Source organism: Electrona antarctica (assembly GCF_951216825.1).
Source record: "Electrona antarctica genome assembly, chromosome: 19".
NCBI lineage: Eukaryota > Metazoa > Chordata > Actinopteri > Myctophiformes > Myctophidae > Electrona > Electrona antarctica.
Genome location: NC_136800.1, coordinates 37530275 through 37553404, shown reverse-complemented (window position 1 = coordinate 37553404; position 23130 = coordinate 37530275). Strand labels below are relative to the sequence as shown.

The 23130-nt window shown below is 46.2% G+C and overlaps 1 protein-coding gene across 1 annotated transcript in view; it reads left to right on the top strand.

The window, feature by feature from the left end:
- Window positions 1–23130, top strand: part of tnr (tenascin R (restrictin, janusin)) — a 325579-nt gene that overhangs the window by 627 nt on the left and 301822 nt on the right. The gene's annotated exons all lie outside the window — the stretch shown is intronic.

Here is a 23130-nt window from a genome sequence, read left to right as displayed (position 1 = left end):
GTGCGGACGTGCGTGTGTGCATGTGTGTACACTACAGTATGTATTATGTATTGTATAACACTCTCAGTACATTTTAGAAATGAGGAAACGACTTAGATTTCAGCAGAAGGTGGGCATCAGGTGCTTGTGTGTGTGTGTGTGTGTGTGTGTGTGTGTGTGTGTGTGTGTGTGTGTGTGTGTGTGTGTGTGTGTGTGTGTGTGTGTGTGTGTGTGTGTGTGTGTGTGTGTGTGTGTGTGTGTGTGTGTGTGTGTGTGTGTGTGTGTGTGTGTGTGTGTGTTGTATTAGCTCTATAGACACAGGCCATTATGTAAAGCAACATTAACTAGAAGCTCTTTTCTAATGTTGCTAATGTATTTTCCACTGGTTGCACCACCTGGGTCTTCTCCTCAGCTGCCATATTGAAACCTGGAATGAGAAATGACCAATATAGAAGTTTAATCTTCCATTCCTATTTTTCTGTTCTGGGGCATCCTTGAAATGAACTGACAGACATGGATGGTTCCATTTAAGCTGTGACTGGAGAGAACAGAGTGAGTGTTTGGTCTACCTCCCATTCCATAGAATCCCCTATGAGTTCACCAACAAACAAAACCAAAAAACAAGAAATGAGAAAACGATAACTTACACGTGTAAGTCTGATAGCTCTTTGTTGGCGCGTCCGGTGCATGGCGGCAGTGCCTTATTCCAGGGCAGACAGCGAGGCGAGAGGAGGCGGCAAACCAGCTCATTCATTGGAATCATTCAATCTCGTTCGGCGAGGCTACAATCCCACTCCCTGCCAGCCTTTTCGGTGCTGCCAAGCGGTTGAATCGTTCGAGAAGTCACGAGCAGCATGGATGGTCGCGGGCTGGTGCCCAAAAGGAAGGAGAAGCCAGAATTATCAGGGTCTTTTTCAATTGCCGCCAATAACTGTCACCTTAATAAAGTTAAGCCTAGATCATGTACGCCTCCCCGGAACATGCACAAAGGAGAGATTACTCCCAGGCAGAAAGGACAGACAACAAGCCACTCCATACATGGGGCATAAGTCCATCTCCCATTTACTCTCTCTCTGTGTCAACCTCCTTCTTTCTTTCTCTTTATCTTTTGCGTTCTCATTTCATACGCCTCGTCCACTAGCGCATAGCCTTGCCCGGAGGCATCATGTTTTCCGTGTCCGTCCGTCCGTCCGTCAGCCTGTCCGTCCGTCCGTCCGTCTGTCCCAACCTTGTGAACCTGATATCCTTGGAACGCCTTGAGGGCATTCGGCACAAATCCAACAAATCCACTTTGACTCAAGGATGAACTGATTGGATTTGCAGAAGGTGCTAAAAGGTCAAGGACATTTCAACTTTAATGTTCTTTTCTCCATAAATGAATGCCCTACTTTTGTCATACGAGTGCGAGTGCGGACGCAGAAAAAATAGCCAATCTACGAGATCAAAACGCATTGCATCATTAAGAATATCTGTTGCTGTCACGTTTCCACCCAGAAGCAACAACATATATAGACAGACATGGAAGTGGCTGCGGAGGCATACATACAAGTATACATACATATACATATATATACATATAAGTACAACGGCAATGCTATATTTCTAGTTTGTCTCTATTTGCCTGATCTACTAACTAGGCTGTATCTAGCAGGTGGATGCCTTCATCTTCTCTGTCTGGCTGACCACTCAGAGCCTTGCAAAGATGCCTGCACACCCAGACGCATGCACACACACACACACACACACACACACACACACACACACACACACACACACACACACACACACACACACACACACACACACACACACACACACACACACACACACACACGAGCCCTGGCTCACTCCCCTGGCTGCTCGAACAGTCTGGCCCATGTGCTAGGTCCAGATGGGGCTACTCTATTACTCTAGTTGGCCCGACTGGCCTGGATTGGTCGACACACACAGACGCACACAACACACGAGCGCGCACACACACACACACACACACACACACACACGCACACACAGACGCCTGGTTGTTGCTTGTAGGGGCACAAACACGTGGGCGTGCACACCTGTAAGAGTTTGGACAGAACCCAAGCAGTGTCTGTTTTGGGGACAGAACCCAAGCAGTGTCTGTTTTGGGGACAGAACCCAAGCAGTGTCTGTTTTGGGGACAGAACCCAAGCAGTGTCTGTTTTGGGGGGGAAATAGTTATCTAATGATTTTAACCACTTCAATCCTCTGTACTTAGTACACTTGACCTGAGTTGGCTCTGTGCTTGATCTGCTCTTTTTCCCTCTACACCAACTAAAGTTGGCAAAAGTAGCGAATCTACAAGTACTGTCGATCTGCTATTTTCATAAGAGTTTCGGCCCCTTAATATAGATGTCATACAAATGTTGTCTCTGCAGCTACTTAGATGTATAGAATATTATGCAGAAAATGTAAATACCTTTAGTATTAGTAAAAGGACCTAAAAATGTACTGAAGTACAGCAGATACATGTACTTACATGTAGTCACTTTCCAACACTGAGTATACAATGTGTATATACGTGTTTCTGCCATAAACAGTGGAATTTAATTTAATTTTCACTAGCGCATATGTGTATGCACACAAACACATGCACTGCACACGTTCCTGCAAAGTTTGCATGACCTCTCATAATAAATGCATACACCCACAAAGACAGAATTGCCTACACGTGTAATGTATGCAGATGAGAAGGTGTTATCCTGCAGTGGTTACAGAACACCATGTGTTTTCGTAGCACTCTAATGACTCCACCACTCACACCGTGGTTGGTTGATTAGGGTCCACGCAGTGCTCAGGCTGACCTTGCTCTTTCAAGTCGCTCTGCACGAGAGCGTCTGGCTAAATGCTTACCTCGTAACTATGTGTACAGATCCCTGCATGCATGCATGCATGCGTACACAGACTTAAATACGCAGGCCAAATAGATACTGTACACACAAAAGCACACATGCATACATATGTCCCCTGCACACTTGAACAGACAGATACGGCCTGGGCCATGGCTCAGTGGTCCAGGCACCTTGGCTGGCAATCCAGTCTGGCAGTGTGGTTCGACTCCCAAGCCTTTACTGCATGTCTTCCCTAGCCTGGCTAATAAGCCAGACTAATATCACACAACACTGTCGCGGGCCGGCAGGATTTTTATTTTTGCCAACGGCTGATTCGGTCTGGTTTATTAACCAGGCTATGTCTTCCCCCCCCGTCTCTCTCCCCATTTCCTGTCAGCCTACTGTCTGTCCCTCCATAAAAAAATAAAATAAAAAGGCGAAAACCACAAAAAAAAAAACATACAAAAACAAAAAGAACAGACAGATACATGCACGCGCAAGCCACTAACCCCACAACACAAAGAGGGTATAAGCCCTGTATTGACCTTGGTCTAGATTAGCATTAGTCTCAGTGGACCAGGCCTCGTTTTATAGACCCTCTGAGACATCGCAGTGTATTTTTATTGTGTGCCATTGTTTTCTTTACAACTAGCCCACTACAAATGGCTTGTGTACCAATTTTCTCAGGAAAGAAAGCAACACACACCAGATGGATTAGATGGGCTCTCATAAACTTGTTTTATGGACAAACCGTTTTCCCTCCCAACTATTATAGGACATTCTTCTCGTTGTGTATTTGTCTTTCGCTACTTTTTTTATGTGCACTTTTTTTTTGTTCCAAAATGAAGGATTTATACCGCGCTTATCAGATGAAGTGATCCACATAATAGTGCAACTCATAGCCTAAAATAAACTAAATGGTAATGTTGAAGTAATAAAGTGTTTGGTGATAGGATCTTTAGCTCTTTTATATCCTTGTAAGTTATCCAGTGTATTCAGATAAAGCCTTCGTCTAACAGCCCACGGTTGAATTCTTATACTTCACAACCTTTTTGATGGGTACATTTTAGTAGAACATTCCCTCAAAGGCCTATTGAACACTGCACTGGCAGTGTTCATTTTTTATACCGCACTCTCTCCAAAAACGGCTTTGCAGAATATTTTTAGATATGGATGATATCTGTGGGGCATCAGTGCGTTTGTTGTACCAGTGTGCACTGACATCGACTCTATACACCAGGGGAAGAGAAATACTGCATTTGGAGATGATTTTTGTATTGTACGGTCACGGTGACATACATGAGAATGTTCTGACTTCAATAGAAATAGGCAGAGTAAACAATCATAGGAGAATGATGTAATGATTTGATTTATAAATGGCAGCGTGCAGTTGTGCACTGGCTGTCTGGTATTAAAGGTACGTAATTTGATGTACCTTTGTCTGGATAGACAATCAGCACCCTCATTACCAAAACAGAATCCGTGTTTCATGCCTTCTGTGTTGTCATGTCAACGCGTATTTTAGAAAATGACAGAATCATTACAAACATAACACGGAATGATAGACGTATAAAGGAAAACAGACTTGGTCAGTATCGGCTGTGTCCAACACCCCTCCAGACGGCTGTGTTTGAGAGCGGCCCTCAATGAAGGTTATGTCTTCATGCATGCAGCTCCCTGATTACCTCTCATTTAAAGCTAATGGTAGAGCTGCAATAACATGCACTGGCTGGGTTATTCTTGCCTGGCTTCGTGAGCCTAATGTATCCATCACCCATTCTGTCTCATAATGATCATTATCCATAATAGCAGCGACCGTACCGATCATGACTGCAACGTGCAGCGTGACGATAATGCCGCGATACGTCTCGTGATACTGCCGAGGCAAGCAATCTTGTCAGACACGGGATGCTGCCAGGCTGTCATTCCGTGTATAGCGCTGCCTCCGCCACCACAGATCGCCACAACTCATAACCTCCCAATGCCAAAGCCCTTAAGTCTTGTTTTGATTTCAGGAACAAAACATGTCCTTGAGTGAGTTATGCCCCCATGGAGCGACCCTATGGATTTACGGGTCACACACCCGGGCCCGCGCTGCCACAAAGGCTGAGAAAATGGCAAATCAGCATATAAATGACTGCGTTGCGGCGATCGCTTAGAAAAAGAAAAAAGAAAAAAAAGCAACCAGCGAGTCCATTATATTAATTAGAATTGCCTGCGTGGTGGCAGTCAGTCAGGCCGGGGTCAAGACTTTTGATAAATGAAGGGCTACAGTATGAATATAGTCCCGGACAATGATATAGCAGAGCATCTGAACACGCGCTAGCTCCCTTTTGTTTACACTGACCTTGTAATTAATCAGAGAGAGAGGCAGAGAGAAGCTGGGGGGGAGACAGGCCGAGTCAGGGAAATGTCATGGAGAGAAGATGAGGAGCAGGGGATTGAGGGAGAGGGTGGCAAGGGGACTGTGGCGCACAACGAGAGCGAATGACGGAGGGAAATCTGTGTCAACAAGAGCACAGCACGTTCAGGAGGACCAGGGTGATGAAGAGACTAAATATCTCAGGGATTTGGGGGTTATCATGCTAAAGGAGGCTGGGGAATGCACCTCATGTTTGCTTGTACAAAGCAAATAATGTAACGCAGCACATTATTATACTCTGGCTTAGACGGTGGAAAGTAAAAGTAGCAATTACCACAATATAGAAATACTCTGTTACAAGTAAAAGTCCTGTTGTCATTCTAGTTCAAACGTTTTGGCATGAAAATATACTTATAGTTTTAGATGCATCCCACGGCACGAGGTAATGTGTGATTGCCAAGTTAAATGCCGAGTTAAAGGAGCATTCAGTGATTTGGGTGATTTGGAAAACCACCCAGTCCGCCCCGGTAACAAAATGTGCCCATGCACGCTCTACAGTGGGGGGAAGTGCAACAGACCAACAGCACGTGCACCAAGGCCCGCCCCCACTCGATCATGATTGGAGGAAGGCCCCACTCATCCTGATTGGATGAAGGTTTTGCCACCCGCCACCAAAACTGAAACTAGGGTTTTTTGACCCCAGGGGCTCACTGGGGACAGGGAGGAACTCCTTATAATGGTCAGCACACTCTATAGTAGGGAGGATTATCCAGAAAAAAAGAAAAAATAAGTGATATTTGAATTAAGTCAAATCACTGAATATACCTTTAAGTGTGAGCTCACGTTTAGATTGAAAAAACATGTCTACTGTATAGTCTGTATCATGAATCACGATACCTTAAACTAAGTTAGGGCCATTAACTTGCTCTTTGTTTCTCTGAGGGAGTAGTTGGTGGGTGCAGGTAAATTAAATGTGTTCCTTTGGAACCCACAACTCCAGCTAATAATAATAGCCAGAAACACCAAAAGACAAACAAACTGTTCTCTTCGTCTAATCTAAACAAAGGGCAAATCTTCTGAACCGCCTTAATGAATGCTCAGACAAAACGTGCCATATGCGACATGCTGCTTATTGACTACAATGTACGTCCACACGTCCTTGTCTCCAGGGCCGGATTAACACCTCTGAGGGCCCCTGGGCACTGAAGCTCGAAGGGACCCCCCCCCCCCTTCACGCGCACGCAACATTTTTGCTGTTTCGGAGCCGTTTTGGGGCAGTTTTATGCCGTTATATTGGCCTATTTCCGGTCGCCTACCCCCCCCAGAGTGACAGCCAATCTAGCGCATTGTTGCTGCTTTACACACAATTGCACTTTTCAGCTGCCCTTCTCACCAACAATAAAACACTAATCTTTTTAGACACCATTTATTTAATTCGGATTAGCAGGGAAATTTTCTGTGGAGCAAAAAAGTGCCCATATGGTAGATCCGGCCCTGCTTGTCTCACTCTGAAATGAATAGCAATGCATAATTATTATGCATTAGGCTGCCTACACAATGTGAATATTAACTTTACAGTGAAAGACAGAAACTCTAAAGCACCCTATAGTCTAAAGCTTCCCTCTGTCATCTCTGATCCCCAATATGAGCTAATAAGATCAACCTACACGCAGTCATTAAACATCAACACGTAGCACTTCATCATTTGCATTTAAATCATTTTGTGAAGTTTTACAACAAAATGATATGAATCGGCGGTGTCTCTCACAGTTGCTTTAACAGAAACATCATCAACCTCGGCAGAGATGAGCCAGAAAGCCTGTGAAAGATAAACCATATGTAAATGTGATGAGATAACACCTTCATATTATTCCGTTCAGAGCACTGTTTATTTCCAATATGAAGTAACTTAATGCATATTTTCTAACCACTTAAACCCTACTCTAGTCGAGGCGTTCCCCAGAGCGCTATACTTGGTCCACTATGTTTTTGCCTCTATCACACCTACAACCAGCTCAGTGGCCTTGTGGTTAGAGTGTCCGCCCTGAGACTGGGAGGTCGGGGTTCGATCCCCGGCCGGGTCATACCAAAGACTCTAAAAATGGGACCCAGTGCCTCCCTGCTTGACACTCAGCATCAAGGGTTGGATTGGGGGTAAGTCCCTGCGACATACTAGCGTCATGTCCAGGGGGTGTACTTGTACATCAAGCTGCCTCACGCTACAGAAACAGGAGATAGGCTCCTGCCCTATGGGCCTCATGGCTCGGCAAGGCTACACCTACATAGCGGATCTACAAGCTCACAACACAAAACCGACAACACCAAAATTGTGAGCTTATAGATCGGCATCTTTTGACGAATATTGTAATAGGGAGGCTAGGGTTCATGTGGTATAGGCATGGACATTATGATCCATTACGTGTGTTGTTTAAGCTAGTTTGGTGGTTCCATTTACCAGAGGAGCAAATCACTCAGCCGGGGATGTGTCACTCACAGAGGCCTGCTTCACCGCGGCTAGCTGGTGAGCAAAGCACTTGTGACGATTTATTCCTGCTTCACAGCAACAAAGGTACACTGATGGTTTGGCAGATTTATACAGCCGGCATCTGCATAGTGCGGCCATAATTCCACCCGGGAAAAAAATACATTTATGCATGATGTCACACATTACGGAGATTTACGATGGAGAGACTTCACGATTGGCCATTGAAAAATAGCTAGCTCTGCGGATGCGGAGTGTATCCCCCACCCATGCGGTGTGTATCCCCCCCCTCCATACTGTATACAGGATGGATAAATCACTAGCATAATGTGCAAAGCAGCTCTGCCAAAACCTTGAGGTATTTTGCTACTGTGTGTAATTAAAGGGCAAAACAGCAACTGCTAATTTGCTTCTCTGGGAAGTGTATTTTGTACAAAGAGTGTATATTAACCGTATAAAGTCAGCTGCAATAGAGCGTCGCAGTCCCGCCTCCTACCCTGGACCAGGAAATGAAACCCAATGCATTTTTCCCATAGACATTTCTTAAAGTATTTATTTAAAGACGGTTACGCCGCGGACAAAGCCAACTCGAGTCGTGACAACTCATGACAACACAAACAATATTTTGGACCAAACAAATAATTACAAAGAAGAAAAACAACAAAAAAAGTGTTGTAACCTGCCGTTTTTTTCTTCTTTCTAATTATTTGTTCGGCCCCAAAAATTGTGTTTGTTGTCATGATTTGTCACGACTCGAGTTGGCTTTGTCCGCGTCGTAAACGTCTTTAAATAAATACTTTCTGAAATGTCTATGAGGAAAATGAACGGAGAATCATTTCCTGGTCCAGGGTAGGAGGCGGGACTGCGACGCTCTATACCTGCGTTTCATCGCATGTATTCTTCCACACCGCTCTCTCTGTTCAGATCAGATCACGTCTGCCGCCCCCGCTCCATCCATCCATTAGGTAACACATAAATGTATCCTTGAGATCAATGGTTTCCTTCATTGTGATATTGCCATAGAGTACATACTGTAACTTTAGGGAACTATAACACAAGTGTCCCTGAAAGTAAGCCTGAAAGTAAAACTCTGTGTTCTCAGGCTTTTCCAGTATGCATTATTTTCATCCAAGCATCCCTCACCCCCTCACCTCATCTGCGGTGAGTGTGCATGCTGTACTGACCCTGTTCCCTCCCTATGAGACTGACGAAGCACATTCACTACAATAACATCTAGGAAGGGAACAGAAAGATCCTCCTCACCTCTGAAGAGCGGCCCGAGGCTGGCTTTGTTTTCTGCCTCAGTGGTGGAAAAGGTTGCATTTTTAACCTAGTTTAACTCCATTCAGTAATGTTATGGATGGGAAATTTGCTTTAGAATCAGAAAGACACTGCTTTTCACCCAAATAAAACAAAACTATGACATTGCAAAAGAGGTAATTGTTTTATCATTTGAAGTGGAAACTGAAAATATAAATTAAAAAATCACACCCGTGTGAACTGAGTGGTGTAAGGTATTATATAGCCTGATCAGCTGTGTTCTGACGTAATGTCTGACGTAATGAAATCAGCATCAACCAATCAGCATCAACCATGCTCATTTTTTTTGCACAGACAGACAGACAGACAGACAGACTAACAAAGCCAGTTGTAGGAGTGGTTTACACCACTCAAAAAATATTAAAACTAAAATCAACCATGACATAAAGTTGGACTTTTCATAGAGTAAATCTGCATATCTGCAATGTACTGTACCAACTCGACTATGAAACTATTCACTAGGTCAATGGCTCTGAAAATAATCCATTGAACTGAACAAACAAACAAAGTAATGTATCATTAGCTATCGCTGACATAATGAGGTTCAGGTGAGGTTCAGGTGCTCATTATGTCATTATGACATCATTGTGTGTCGAGGGAATAAAGAGCAGACATGTTGGCGCAGCAGTGTCTGCATGGCTCACCTGTCAGGGTACAGTCACACCCAAATGTGCAAATTCAACATTCACATCCTGTTCACTTCTATTCTATGTCAGCAAAGGGACGGAGCTAATGGTGGGGAAGCAAGCTTGCATCATGTGCCTCCATCGTGTGGAGTTCAACTTTGGTGATCTCTCACACAGATTTAGCCTCAGCAGGCATTGGCAAGTCCCCTGCATTCGCGCATGACATTGTGTGACCTTACCCTCACTCCTCACTTCCTTCACAAAACCAATTATCACAAGGCTTGTTTTATTAGAGCTAAGGCCCTGTTTTATTAGAGGTAAAGACGAGTCATATATACTGTATACAGGGTACAGTTGGGTCCGATATTGTCCCTTATCATTTGACCCATTTAGGCCTGACCTCAACATTTTAAAAAATCCTTCTAAATCCTCCAGTTTTCTGAAATAAATATTTTCACGATTTTTCAAAAATAGCAGACCTACAAGCTCGTAGCGCGCCACTATGAGCTTGTAGATCTGCTATTTTTCAATAGCTAAATTATAACATAATGTTTAAAACACCAAAAGGGGTTCCCGCCCAAAATGGGTTAACTGTCCTTTTGCGCAGATCACGCAAACCTCAGCAAAAAGAACAGGACAATATTGATGGCCTCCAACTGTATGTAAACAACCTGGCCTCCCTATTTTGGGCATGTCATTACTCATTATAAGTTGATAGTAAAAAATAAATAAAAAATAGCAGTTCTACAAGCTCGTAGATCGAGAGCTTACGGTCTGTATATGAGTTTGTGGTTGAATTCTTGAAGGAAGTGCATTGAACGCTGAATCAAGAATGCATACTTTTACAAACACACCCCAAAATTGTACTGTAGCTACGGTATGCTTGCAGGCTTGAGCATACAGTTTCTCTAGATGTGTTTACTGAGACTGATCTCGAGGCAGATTTGCAAAACCTCCACTTTTATGACTGTGGCAATAATGTCGTACACATTTATGTAGTACTTTATTGCTCCATTATAATTATTTGACAGTCTTTAGTTACTATTTAATTAGCTGACTTTACATAACTGATGCATTATGATGTATATTAACCAGCAGAACATAAAGTTACCTTTATGGTAAGGTACCGTGCATTACCAGCTACAACATTAAAGTAATGTAACACATTAATGAAGGGGTGTTCCACTGATTGTGAACCAGGGACCACCACACTAACTAAGAATCAACCTGGGGACCACTGTTGTGATTGATATGCATGGGCAGGCTCATTTCCTAATAATGGTGTCTCAACTCCCTTTTCTGTGGAAGTTCTTGATGTCTGTCTTCCCAGTAGCTGACAACATTGACGCGTCATCAGACGTAAATCACACCTGTGTGAAGTGAGGGGCGCTCCTATGATCATACGTGATCATACATCGTCTCATTCTGGCCAATCACAATATGTACTTTGCTCAGCCAATCAAATCATCGCTATGGGGTGATCAGCCAATCACAAGCATGTGTTGTTTTCATGTGGGGACTGCGGATAAAAGTTAGCATTTTTGCTAAATCCAGTGTATTTTCATGCATTGTCCCGTCTAAATAAACAAATAAAGTAAATAGGGGTTAGTAAGTATACGTAAGTACTGTACTCTTCCACCACTGTTCCATACATGTGCAGATAAAGACACACACAGGCTATAGTGGACAGACAGAGAGAGGCAATGAAATGAAGGGACTCAGGGTGCTGTACAAGCCAAGGTCAGCGACGCTGCTGGACATGACAAAGCACCGCTGTTGTAAATAATAAGAGGGCTGACCTTTTACAGCAACTCGATGGGTCATTTATCAGTGCTCTGGACCTAATGTCCACTTCATTATCTGGACTTTATATCACAGCAAACGAACATAGACATGCATTCACTGTCAGTTTTATGTGCGCACAGTGAAGTTTAATTAAAATGGCACAGGAGCTACCCCATTTTCGCCTGGAGACATCACAAAAGAACACCATGGCTGATATATATATATATATATATATATATATATATATTAGGAGATGTAATAATATGAAGTCAGAAGTGCATACAATGTCTGTATGAGGCCTTTCAAAGCAAACAGAGCAATTTAATTGATATACTAATGTTAATGCCATAATGGCTCACCTTTTTAAAACTGTGCATCTATAAGAGCAAGATGGAAAGTTCCTTTCAGCATCGTCTAGTGTACAGAACGATGAATGCACGCTTTCAACAGGCTAGCTTCTAGGTCTAGGACATCCTTTTTTCTGATGAGGCCAATTATCTGGCTTGGATTATTTTCCACTTTGAAGATGGCGCTTCAGAAGGCACGATTCCATGTCGGCTCGCTTCTTCTCTGGCTCTCCCGTCTTTTTTTCCTTCTGGTCCCTGTTCGCCTTTGTGAGAGTGCGATATTTATTTCACTCTATCTCCTGCCAGATAACTGTCTGTCATCGGCAAAGGACTGGAACCTTCCCCTTCCAGTATATTGGCCCTTATCTCCGGGGGCAGGAGTGATATGAGGGGAGAGAGAGGGGGAGGGAGAGAGAGAGAGGGAGGGAGAGAGAGAGGGAGGGAGAGAGAGAGAGAGGGAGGGAGAGAGAGAGAGAGGGAGAGAGAGAGAGAGGGAGGGAGAGAGAGAGAGGGGGAGGGAGAGAGAGAGAGGGAGGGAGAGAGAGAGAGAGAGGGAGAGGGAGAGAGAGAGAGTGGGAGAGGGCAGAGCAAGCATGGCGGAGCAAACGTCTCAAAAAGGAGTATTGATGCGTGCTGCTGTTTTGATGGAGGACTGCTGGGACCCACAACAAACCGATGAGACTCAACCGTTCTCTATAACTCCTTTCCCCGGCACCTGACTGAGGGGTGTAAAATAGCGCTCAGTCTTAAAACCGTTTGGGAAATCAAAGAACTCACTGTGTCATGAGCTTGACTCTCTAGGTGCGAGTGGTTACTGGACTGAGCTCTGCTCGCCTCTTTGGGCTTATTTCCACTGCTGTTTCTTGTTTTATTTAACAGTGAGCAGCAGGGAGACAGACAGTATATACAGTCCGGTTCCATTCCTTCCTTCCAGAGAGGTACCTATGGATGTCACTGGCTCGTGGGTATACCTTTGGGGGTGGAGAGAAGGAATGACGTGTGACACAGCCAAGACCTGGTCTTGAATTCCCATCACTGCTAAATTGTGTTCCCGTATAGGTTGCCTTAAGCTCCCAGGGGCATTTTCTTCATGTGATTAATTCACACGAAAATATAGGTTGTTTTTGTCATCGACACAGAACACGAATATTATATGTGACGATAAAGCAACTAGGGATGTCCCGATACACTTTTTTCGCTTCCGATCCGATCCCGATACCTCAATTTCTGTGTTAGCCGATACCGATACCGAATACCGATACCAGTGTCGTGATCTCATGTTGTGTTTATACTGTAGTTATATCTTGTGTTGTGTTTATAGCAGATTTCTCACTCAAATGGGCACTTCACACATGTCCCAACATTTTATTTACCTGCCATAGTGTCAACCCCTTACCCCTGTGTCGGATCTGTGGTTAATTAGACTGGCATATTCGCCGATACCGATATGACCCGATATGACAAATAAGGGCCGATCCGATAATTTTCCCAATACCGATACAGTATCGGGACATCTCTAAAAGCAACACAATGTTATTCGGAAGAAGGTTTATTTTTTTAAGTAAACCGTCAATTTTGCTCACCGTTTATTTGTCAAGCTCCTGCATGATTAAGTATCTAAACTGCAAAATCTGGAGTGTCGATTTTACAATTTTGTCTTTATTTTTCACACTTTTCGAGTTAAACAAATATTACCCGTTGTGAGATATTGCCTGCAGGCGGCGAGGAGATACGGCAGTGTTTCTGACACACAGACACACATTTAGACATTGACTGAATTATAGTATGATGATGATGATGATGATGATGATGATGATGATGATGATGATGATATGATGGTGTAGCGCAAAAATAGTAAAAAATTGAAACAAATTAAAAAAAGCTGATCTACAGGCTCATGATGTAGTAAGTTTCTAGACCAAGTACTAAAAGTAAAAAAAAAAAATCACATCCGTGTGAACTGAGTGGTGCAGTGACGTCACACACTAACCATAGCAACCATGCTCACTGGTTGCGTGGCCCCACGTACAGGTACACACAGGTACACACATACATAGACACATACATAGATACAGACAAAGCTGGTTGTTGGAGTGGTTTGCACCACTCAAAAAAAAGAGAGCAGCTGGCCACAGCAGCGTTCCCATTCTAGTAAAGGCTGGAACATATCATACTGTTTGTCAATAAAGACAATGGCCTCTGGCAGATGTGGACAAGAGGGTTGCCTAAAAATACACTTCTAATATTGTTTATAACAATGAATCATTTGCTCCATCTTGAGGGCAGCAAGGAGGCAGTATCACAAACACCCCTCTTTGTAGCATTTACTGTAGTTTTATTATTCTGAAAGGCTGTCTTGATATCATGCATTATTCATGTAATATTATACAAAACACGCACGCACGCACGCACGCACGCACGCACGCACGCACGCACGCACGCACGCACGCACACACGCACGCACGCACGCATGGCACGCACGCACGGCACGCACGCACACACATTTATTTTTATTTTCAGTTGGCTGCAGCTCACCAGCCCAGCCCGCTGGTTAGAGGAGCCTTTCCCCAAAAGATCAGGAGATTGATTCCCCTCAGTAGGCGGCAGTGGCTCAGCGGTAGAGTGACCAGTTTGATCCCGGGCTCCCCCAGAGTTAGTGTAGAAGTGTCCTTGAGCAAGACGCTGAAGCCCCTTTTGCTCCCGATGTGTCTTGCATGGTTTCCCCTGCCATCGGTGTGTGAATGCGCTTTGGATAAAATATATATAGCGCTTTGGATAAAATATATATAGCGCTTTGGATAAAAGCGCTATATAAATGCACCATTTACCATTTAGCAAGCATGTGGCATCTTGAGCAACATGTACTGTATACTGCAGTGGTTCTCCAGTGGGGTCTCCCTTCGTTCCTTGAGGGGTTCCAGTGGGTTCTCAGCAAAGTGAGGAACAATTTAAACACTTACAGTCCCATTAAGAAGGTGGAAAAACCATGTGGTATTACAGAATTTGCTCAAACCGTGACCTCGCTCTGCGCCCTTTCATATTATAGAAGCCGTGCTGAACGCACACACATATGGCATACCACTTTCATGCATATTTTAGCATTGGCATTAGCATATAGTTAATTATATTCACTTTGTGAAATTTGCTATTAAAGGGGCATTCCACTCATTTTCAACATTTTACTATGTCATTAATATACCTTTGTCCAGCTGTTGTGTGGAAATAATAAAAATGTCCCCCCATTCTGTGTTTCCTAGAACTGTATGAAAGTAAGTATGAAAAAAGATTTTTTTCAGATCTCCAGTTCTAGGAAACACAGACCAGCTCTTAAAATGCAAAAAGCAATGTTTGATTTTACACAAGAGCGATCCATGCGCTGCTCAGCAGTGTTGCCATGTCTGTTTATTATAAGCGACTTTGGGCTTTTTTTTCTGTAAAGTTGCTTGTAAATATTGGTAGTTGTGGTTACTGGGGGTCTGTGGACAATTACGTTTCGTTTAGGGGGTAATTGACATAACGATGTTTGAGAACCACTGTCCTACTGGTATCTGTTCTGTCACTGTAGGTCTCGAAGAGGACCCAAACATTAATAATGATAATATTTTCATGGTGACAGTCTTGGTTTAAAGCTTCATTCTGCGATATCCTTGATATCGCATGATCTTTCAGTGGTTTACGATGATGGCGCTCTGCGTCAACGTATGAATGAATGATACTAGGTTACGGATACAACCGGAAATTAATTGGTAGTGAAAAAAATTCGCCTGTTATCAGATTTAGAAGAACTAGACCTGTACGTGCCCGTCGCAGTCGGCCACCGGCCTACTAGACCTGTACGTGCCCGTCGCAGTCGGCCACCGGCCTACTAGACCTGTACGTGCCCGTCGCAGTCGGCCACCGGCCTACTAGACCTGTACGTGCCCGTCGCAGTCGGCCACCGGCCTACTAGACCTGTACGTGCCCGTCGCAGTCGGCCACCGGCCTACTAGACCTGTACGTGCCCGTCGCAGTCGGCCACCGGCCTACTAGACCTGTACGTGCCCGTCGCAGTCGGCCACCGGCCTACTAGACCTGTACGTGCCCGTCGCAGTCGGCCACCGGCCTACTAGACCTGTACGTGCCCGTCGCAGTCGGCCACCGGCCTACTAGACCTGTACGTGCCCGTCGCAGTCGGCCACCGGCCTACTAGACCTGTACGTGCCCGTCGCAGTCGGCCACCGGCCTACTAGACCTGTACGTGCCCTACGCAGTCGGCCACCGGCCTACTAGACCTGTACGTGCCCTACGCAGTCGGCCACCGGCCTACTAGACCTGTACGTGCCCTACGCAGTCGGCCACCGGCCTACTAGACCTGTACGTGCCCTACGCAGTCGGCCACCGGCCTACTAGACCTGTACGTGCCCTACGCAGTCGGCCACCGGCCTACTAGACCTGTACGTGCCCGTCGCAGTCGGCCACCGGCCTACTAGACCTGTACGTGCCCGTCGCAGTCGGCCACCGGCCTACTAGACCTGTACGTGCCCGTCGCAGTCGGTCACTGGCCTACTAGACCTGTACGTGCCCGTCGCAGTCGGCCACCGGCCTACTTGGGAACGATGCAACTTTGGAACCTAATGATATACAGTATGTTGTCATAGCGCCCGTTTTAACTGTCAGCCGGTGTCCCACATGGAGATCTGTGTATGTGTGCCTGTGTGTGAAGACTGCACACTGAAAAGTGTACTTGGCAACCAATTCGGCCCACTAGCAGAGCCTGCTTGATTGAGCCTCATTTGGCTGAGGCAGAGGCTGGAAATTGCAATGGTGAAAGGAGTTGGCCTCATTAGGCCCACTGGCAGAGCCTGGCCCAGGTGAAAGGAGTTGGCCTCATTAGGCCCACTGGCAGAGCCTGACCAGAGCCTTTTGTGGTGGTTCTGGAGAACCGTGGGTCCGACCGACTCGATACCTGGCACTGACTGCACTCCCTGTGGGGGTGTGGAACGCGTGTGTCGAATGTGAAGTCGGTGGGTCAAGCGGTTCTCGAGTTACGTGCATTACAACCGTACACACACGTACGCATGCACACAGAGACGTGGCGCATTATATAGTAGATACATTACGGATTATTTTCGTAATTGCATTTTTGCTCAAAACAAGCTATATTCAACAATGTAAGCTACTAGAATTTCGCCGCCCTTCGGGCGGCTCATCCTAGTTCGGTTGCAGCGCAATGGGAAGAAGGAAATTGCGAGATTTGACAGACTCCACTTCATGTTTCAGCTGTGTTTTTAAACCCAGTATTGTGCCCTTCACATGTATTAACGGATGGGTATTATTATTATTTGTTGTATTTTATTTTCACATCAAAGCAAATTAAATTAAATTAAAATAAGCACACATGAAACTGCTGTTTACTGTGTTGGTTTACTTACAATAAGTTAGTGTTTTTGGAAACCAAAAGATGTTGAGAATGGAGCAGAACATACTGTAGTATATTTTTGTGGGGACCTTGACTGCATTATAGTAGGCCTACAATCTTTTGGATTGCAGTGACCCCACGTTGTTTCTTCGGGAACAATATTTGTAGTTACAATGAGGGCTACATGAGCCGAAGGGAGAGAAACACGTCGCCTCTCTCCAGTCCGTGCGTGGCTGAATAACAACGGATCGCATCGCTGACTGACATAAACGCACAGTTACAATGCAGAGGCACTTCAATAAGAAAACTCAACTAATAACGCTTGTGTGTGTTAATCTGCCCGATGCTGACGTTAGTATATAATGTTTAGATTGTTTTCCTCTTGTACATGCGTTTGTGGGCACAGTGGCAGGGGGTGAAAAGCCGATGTGTCCCATGGTGTGCACTGCGCAACTGTGCAGTGTAAAACATGCTGAAGTGAAACCACACACACACACACACACACACACACACACACACACACACACACACACACACACACACACACACACACACACACAGTCACTCAGTCACAAATCCTCCACAGTGTGATTACGTGTCTGCAGTGACACTGATGCGAGGTTACAATGAGTCCGTGGTGTGGTGAGACTGGGAAAGGACTAATGCGCGGAAGACCTTGGCATCCGACTGCGCGCGTTGTGTCGATGAGATGGGCGCGTTGGGAAATACCGCACCGAAGCACACTCGCCTATTAGTTTGCATTGCATTTGCACAGTGCGCTCAGTGCGATAATTCCGAACGTGGCCGTTGTGGGTGTATGTGTGTGGCTGGCTGGCCTGTGTTTGGCTGCGTGGGGATCGCCATGTGAGGGGGCTAGCCAATAAGGGCCCTGTGTTGCATGTGGATAATTGTGTAGGTTAGTGTGTGTGGTGTAGCCGAACGGGGTGGTGAGAACATGAGGGGGATGTAGCACAGCAATCGGTGACCCCTACATTAAGCTGTGTTGCTCCCAAGATGCAGTGCAAATGCGTGTTGTAGCAACCGTAGCCAATGGGAAAACAGGATGCAGTGTTGCCAGGTCCGCGAATTGTAAGCGAGTTGTAAGTAGCGTGTTGAATGGCATTTTTTCTGGGGTTGTTTTCATAGACCTGGCAACAAATTAGGCGGGGGTGTCGGTGCTTGTGGCGTGTTTGTGTTTATTATTGATATTGATGTTGTTTGTGAGTGTGGACGGGAGGCGGCTCTAGTGGCAGTGCAATGACAGTTTTTACGCGGGTGTTGTTGAGTGTGGCCGTGCGGCGCGACATGAGGAGATAGCCGTGGATCGACGCGGAGGGTAAGGCTGTGTCGTGTTAGTGTGTTGTTGCAGTGTGTGTTGCAGCGTGTTGCAGCGTGTCAGTGACGTAGTAGCTGGTGACTTTATTTTCCTGGTGTGTTTTGAGCACACGTTTTCAAATGTATAATAGATATATTCAACGACTGATGTATAACTAGATGATCGTGTTACATCACAGGGAAATTTGGTAAAAACAGTGAAAAACAGGCGGAAGAATGAATGAATGAATGAATTAATACCTGGCAATCAACGAAAGCCTGATTCATAATACAGTGTCTGAGTGTCAACTTTCCAAAAATAGCACATCTACAGTCACAGTTCACAGCTCACAGTGCCTCACAGTGCCTCACAGTGAGCTTGTAGATCTGTCATTTTCAGTACACAACACTATAGCAGGGAAACCAAGTACGAACAAAGCATAACGTTACTGTCCAATCTGTGCACCTCCGTATGGTTGGTTGGTCTCCCCTCTTTTCTTGAGCATGTTCTCAGAACCCCTACTGCCAACACTCCTTTTAAAAGATGTTGGGCTCCCCTCTCCCAGCCACTGCCAGATTTGCTGAAAACCCTTGGCGAGCTCCCTAGCTCTTAAAAATCTGCTCACCCTGAATTTATCCTGCATTATGGCGCATCTTTCACTGCACTTCAGTCTAATGGCGGTTACAGCAATCGCTATCCATGCATGCAAAAAAGCTGCCTAAACGATTAATTCATAATCTAGTTTTTGTAAATTGGGGTCATCGGGAATGTATCTTTTGGGTGTTGAGCTGAAACATTTTGGGAACCACAGATTCCCACCTCTTCACTTGACATGGCGAAGAAGAAGAGGAAGAAGAATGGGGCGCCAGGAGGAGGTGCTACAGTACAGGGGCAAGGACTCCCTTTTTTTCTGAGCCTGGGAGTTGATGGGCGCTGATGGGGTGCTTGTTGAGGGGCGCTAGCAGGTTTAATGTTTGTTTTTCCTCAAACAAACATTAAAAATGACATTGACAATGGACAGAGTTTAATGTTTGTTTTGTCACCAACACAAACATTAAATGCCATTAACACCTTAGAGGCCCGGAACTATTTAATCCATTTCATCCAGGGTGCCCATCATTTGTAGCGCACTGACCACTTTTACCAGCGCACCGGAAGCTGGTGTGTATGTCTGTGTAGCAGCTAACAATAGCCACACCACTCTAGAGTCGATCGACAACAACGGGAGGTAATACTAAATCTATCACGACTGCTGAGCACACAGGATCTTTTTTCAGAATTAGACGGGATGATTTAGATCGGGAGTTATGATCGTTTTAAGATTTTCGTTTTCGTCGGCTAAACAGGCAGGGGAGATTTTCGATGACGTGTCACTTTTTGACACGTCATCGGATCGGGCAACAAGTGCTCCAAGGCTCTAGAGTGATGCGAACGGTTTTGTTTTCATTAATCTCCGTCCTGTTTATCAATCTCCGTGTTGGGCACTTGACCATGACCTTGAACTTGGACGGAGAACTCCGCCCTGGGCTTCCATGGTGTTAACAATGAACAGAGTTTAATGTTTGTTTTGTCTGATAATTACGTCATAAAAGATGTATATATACATTGGTAAGACCGCGAGGCCGCCGTCTCAAGGGAACTTGAGCCACGTGAGACACCCTGCACCGAGCGAGCTAAAGCGAGCGAGTTGCCGTGTCGAGTGTTGCAAAGTTCGCTTAGCCGACTCAGGGTCGTTCCAGTTGCGACCCGATAGGCAGAGAATTGTAAATAATGTTCTGGTGAGAGCATTTCTTCCCCATAATCCCGCCCTACTAGTAGTAGCCAGCACTGTAAAACAAGCATCCCATTAGCGGCCATCGACTCCCAGGCTCCGCAAATACAGGGGCAGGAGGATCTGGCTTGTTTCCCTTTGTTTGTGGGCATAGTATAGAACCTATATAATCACCAGGAGGCTAGTCAGTTCAATATTTTGACATTTGAGTTATTTACATTAGTTATTCACATTTAATTACAAATTATTACTCTGTCCTCGCGTGGAAATTGAATCTCGACTGTATTCCCATGGGCTATGCTAAATATCTTCATCAAAAATATAGCTATGCGAGCTCACGCAACCCGTTTCCGGTGAATGGATGTTCACAGTGCTGCCATGTGTTCAAAGTCTAGCTCCAAGTGCAGGGCAAAACGGAAAGATCCAGGCATTTGATATTCCCCTCTCGTCGTAAACCACTTGTCTGAGACCTTTTCCTCTGTAACCTTGACATTTCCATGTTCCTTAACTTGTGATATCCAAGGACAGGCTGGACATGCTGACGGGGCAGAGGTGACTACATGTAAATGAAGACAAAGCTTGGAGCAGGTCTCGGGGAGGTGCAAGCAAGCAGAAGTATGAGAATATGCAGCTGTGCTACAGCCTTTGGTTTGGTTGGAGTTGCGTTTTTGCGCTGTCCTTTGTGCATTTTCCTAGGTTTGTGTGTGCACATGCGTGCGTCCGTGCTTGCCTACCCCTAGGGGTCCTTCAGGGGGTTCCAGGAGCAGGAGGGTCCCCAGCAAAATTCTTAAATATATGTTGAATATCAAAACCACTTTAAACCATGGCTATTTGAAAATAGCCGATGTACACGCTCACAATGTGTCACATCACAACGCATTGTGAACCATTTTGAATATCTAAACATTTACATTATATCTAAACATTATCAACACAAATCTTGTATGGCGGTCCCTGACGCAAAAACAATTCCCAGTGGGTGTCCGCGTCCAAATTCATATTTTCGGGGTCCTTGATACGATTTTTTTTTATCACTGGCAATGCGACGTGTTGTGAACTCGCCTATTGTCACATGCCCAGAATAGGTACTGTGCCGGTGTTAATGTAGTTAAGAACACTTCCACAGAGAGACAGTGAGTTCCAGGGATGACCCGGGTCCTCTGGAGTCCCATGCTATCGAGGATGGCAGGTGGGGATGGGCTCAGTGAGCTAGATGAATGAATGGGGCCAAGGCTCGTCCAGATCGATAATGATCTGGACGGCTGGTAGGAGTCGGGGTGTGTGTCGGGGGGGAGGGGGGTGTCAGACAGTGCGGGGGAGGAGAGGAGGGTGCGTGGGCCCCGGGCAAAATGCAAACATCTGTGTTTGTTGGAACCAATTAATTTGCCAGGGCTCTGACCAAAGCCTACATGTTCGGAGCCGACGACGATCACACCCTCCACTTCCTCTCTCCTCATGCCTCTTTCCTGCCGCTGCTATACCGTTTTCGCAGCCCTTTCTCATATATGACGGGCCACGCAGGCACACACACACACACGCACACACACGCACACGCACACGACAATCTTTTTTCTTTAATCCTCCTCTCCCCTCCTTGTCCCTCATCCATCAGCCTCTCGACCCAGCAGTGCTCGCTGGAGGTGGGAGTGAAAGGGAGAGGGCGGGTTGCGAGCCAGATTAGAGCCCATGTTATTAGCCCATGTAAACCTGAGGACGCATCTGTGTCACCTCATAGCTTTTAACCACTTTAACCATTATTTGAAACTTTAGCTGTAGAAAAATAGCAGATCTACAAGCTCATAGCGCGGCACTCGTGCCACGATACAAGCTTGTAGACGTTTTTCAGAAAACTGGAAAACTGGAAGACATTTTGTAGAATCTGGTCTCAGGTCTCAATGGGTTAGTACATGGTAGGCAGGCCCCGGCACAGCCGCCCCACCGCCCACACCCACCCACCCCGCTGTCACTCTGTCACGTCTCCTGCCCTCATCATCCTGTCATACGCCTCCCTCCCAGCTCCTTCCAGGGAGCTGCACCCTCCCTCCCAGCTCCTTCCAGGGAGCTGCGCCTCCCTCCCAGCTCCTTCCAGGTAGCTGTGCCCTCCCTCCCTCTCCTTCCAGGGAGTTGTGCCTCGCTCCCTCCCAGCTCCTTTCAGGGAGATGCACCTCCCTCCCTCCCAGCTCCTTTCAGGGAGATGCACCTCCCTCCCTCCCAGCTCCTTTCAGGGAGATGCACCTCCCTCCCTCCCAGCTCCTTTCAGGGAGATGCACCTCCCTCCCTCCCAGCTCCTTCCAGGGAGCTGCACCTCCCTCCCAGCTCCTTCCAGGGAGCTGCACCCTCCCTCCCACTCCTTCCAGGGAGCTGCACCCTCCCTCCCAGCTCCTTCCAGGGAGCTGTACCCTCCCTCCCAGCTCCTTCAAGGGAGCTGTACCCTCCCTCCCAGCTCCTTCCAGGGAGCTGCACCCTCCCTCCCACTCCTTCCAGGGAGCTGTGCCTCCCTCCCAGCTCCTTCCAGGGAGCTGTACCCTCCCTCCCAGCTCCTTCAAGGGAGCTGTACCCTCCCTCCCAGCTCCTTCCAGGGAGCTGTACCCTCCCTCCCAGCTCCTTCCAGGGAGCTGCACCCTCCCTCCCAGCTCCTTCCAGGGAGCTGTACCCTCCCTCCCAGCTCCTTCCAGGGAGCTGTACCCTCCCTCCCAGCTCCTTCAAGGGAGCTGTACCCTCCCTCCCAGCTCCTTCCAGGGAGCTGTACCCTCCCTCCCAGCTCCTTCCAGGGAGCTGCACCCTCCCTCCCAGCTCCTTCCAGGGAGCTCAAGCTGTCCTCGTGACCTCTTGGCCAAAACCCCTTTATTAAATTCCTCGTGGCCTTTCCTCACTGTGGAGGTGAGGACCTTTC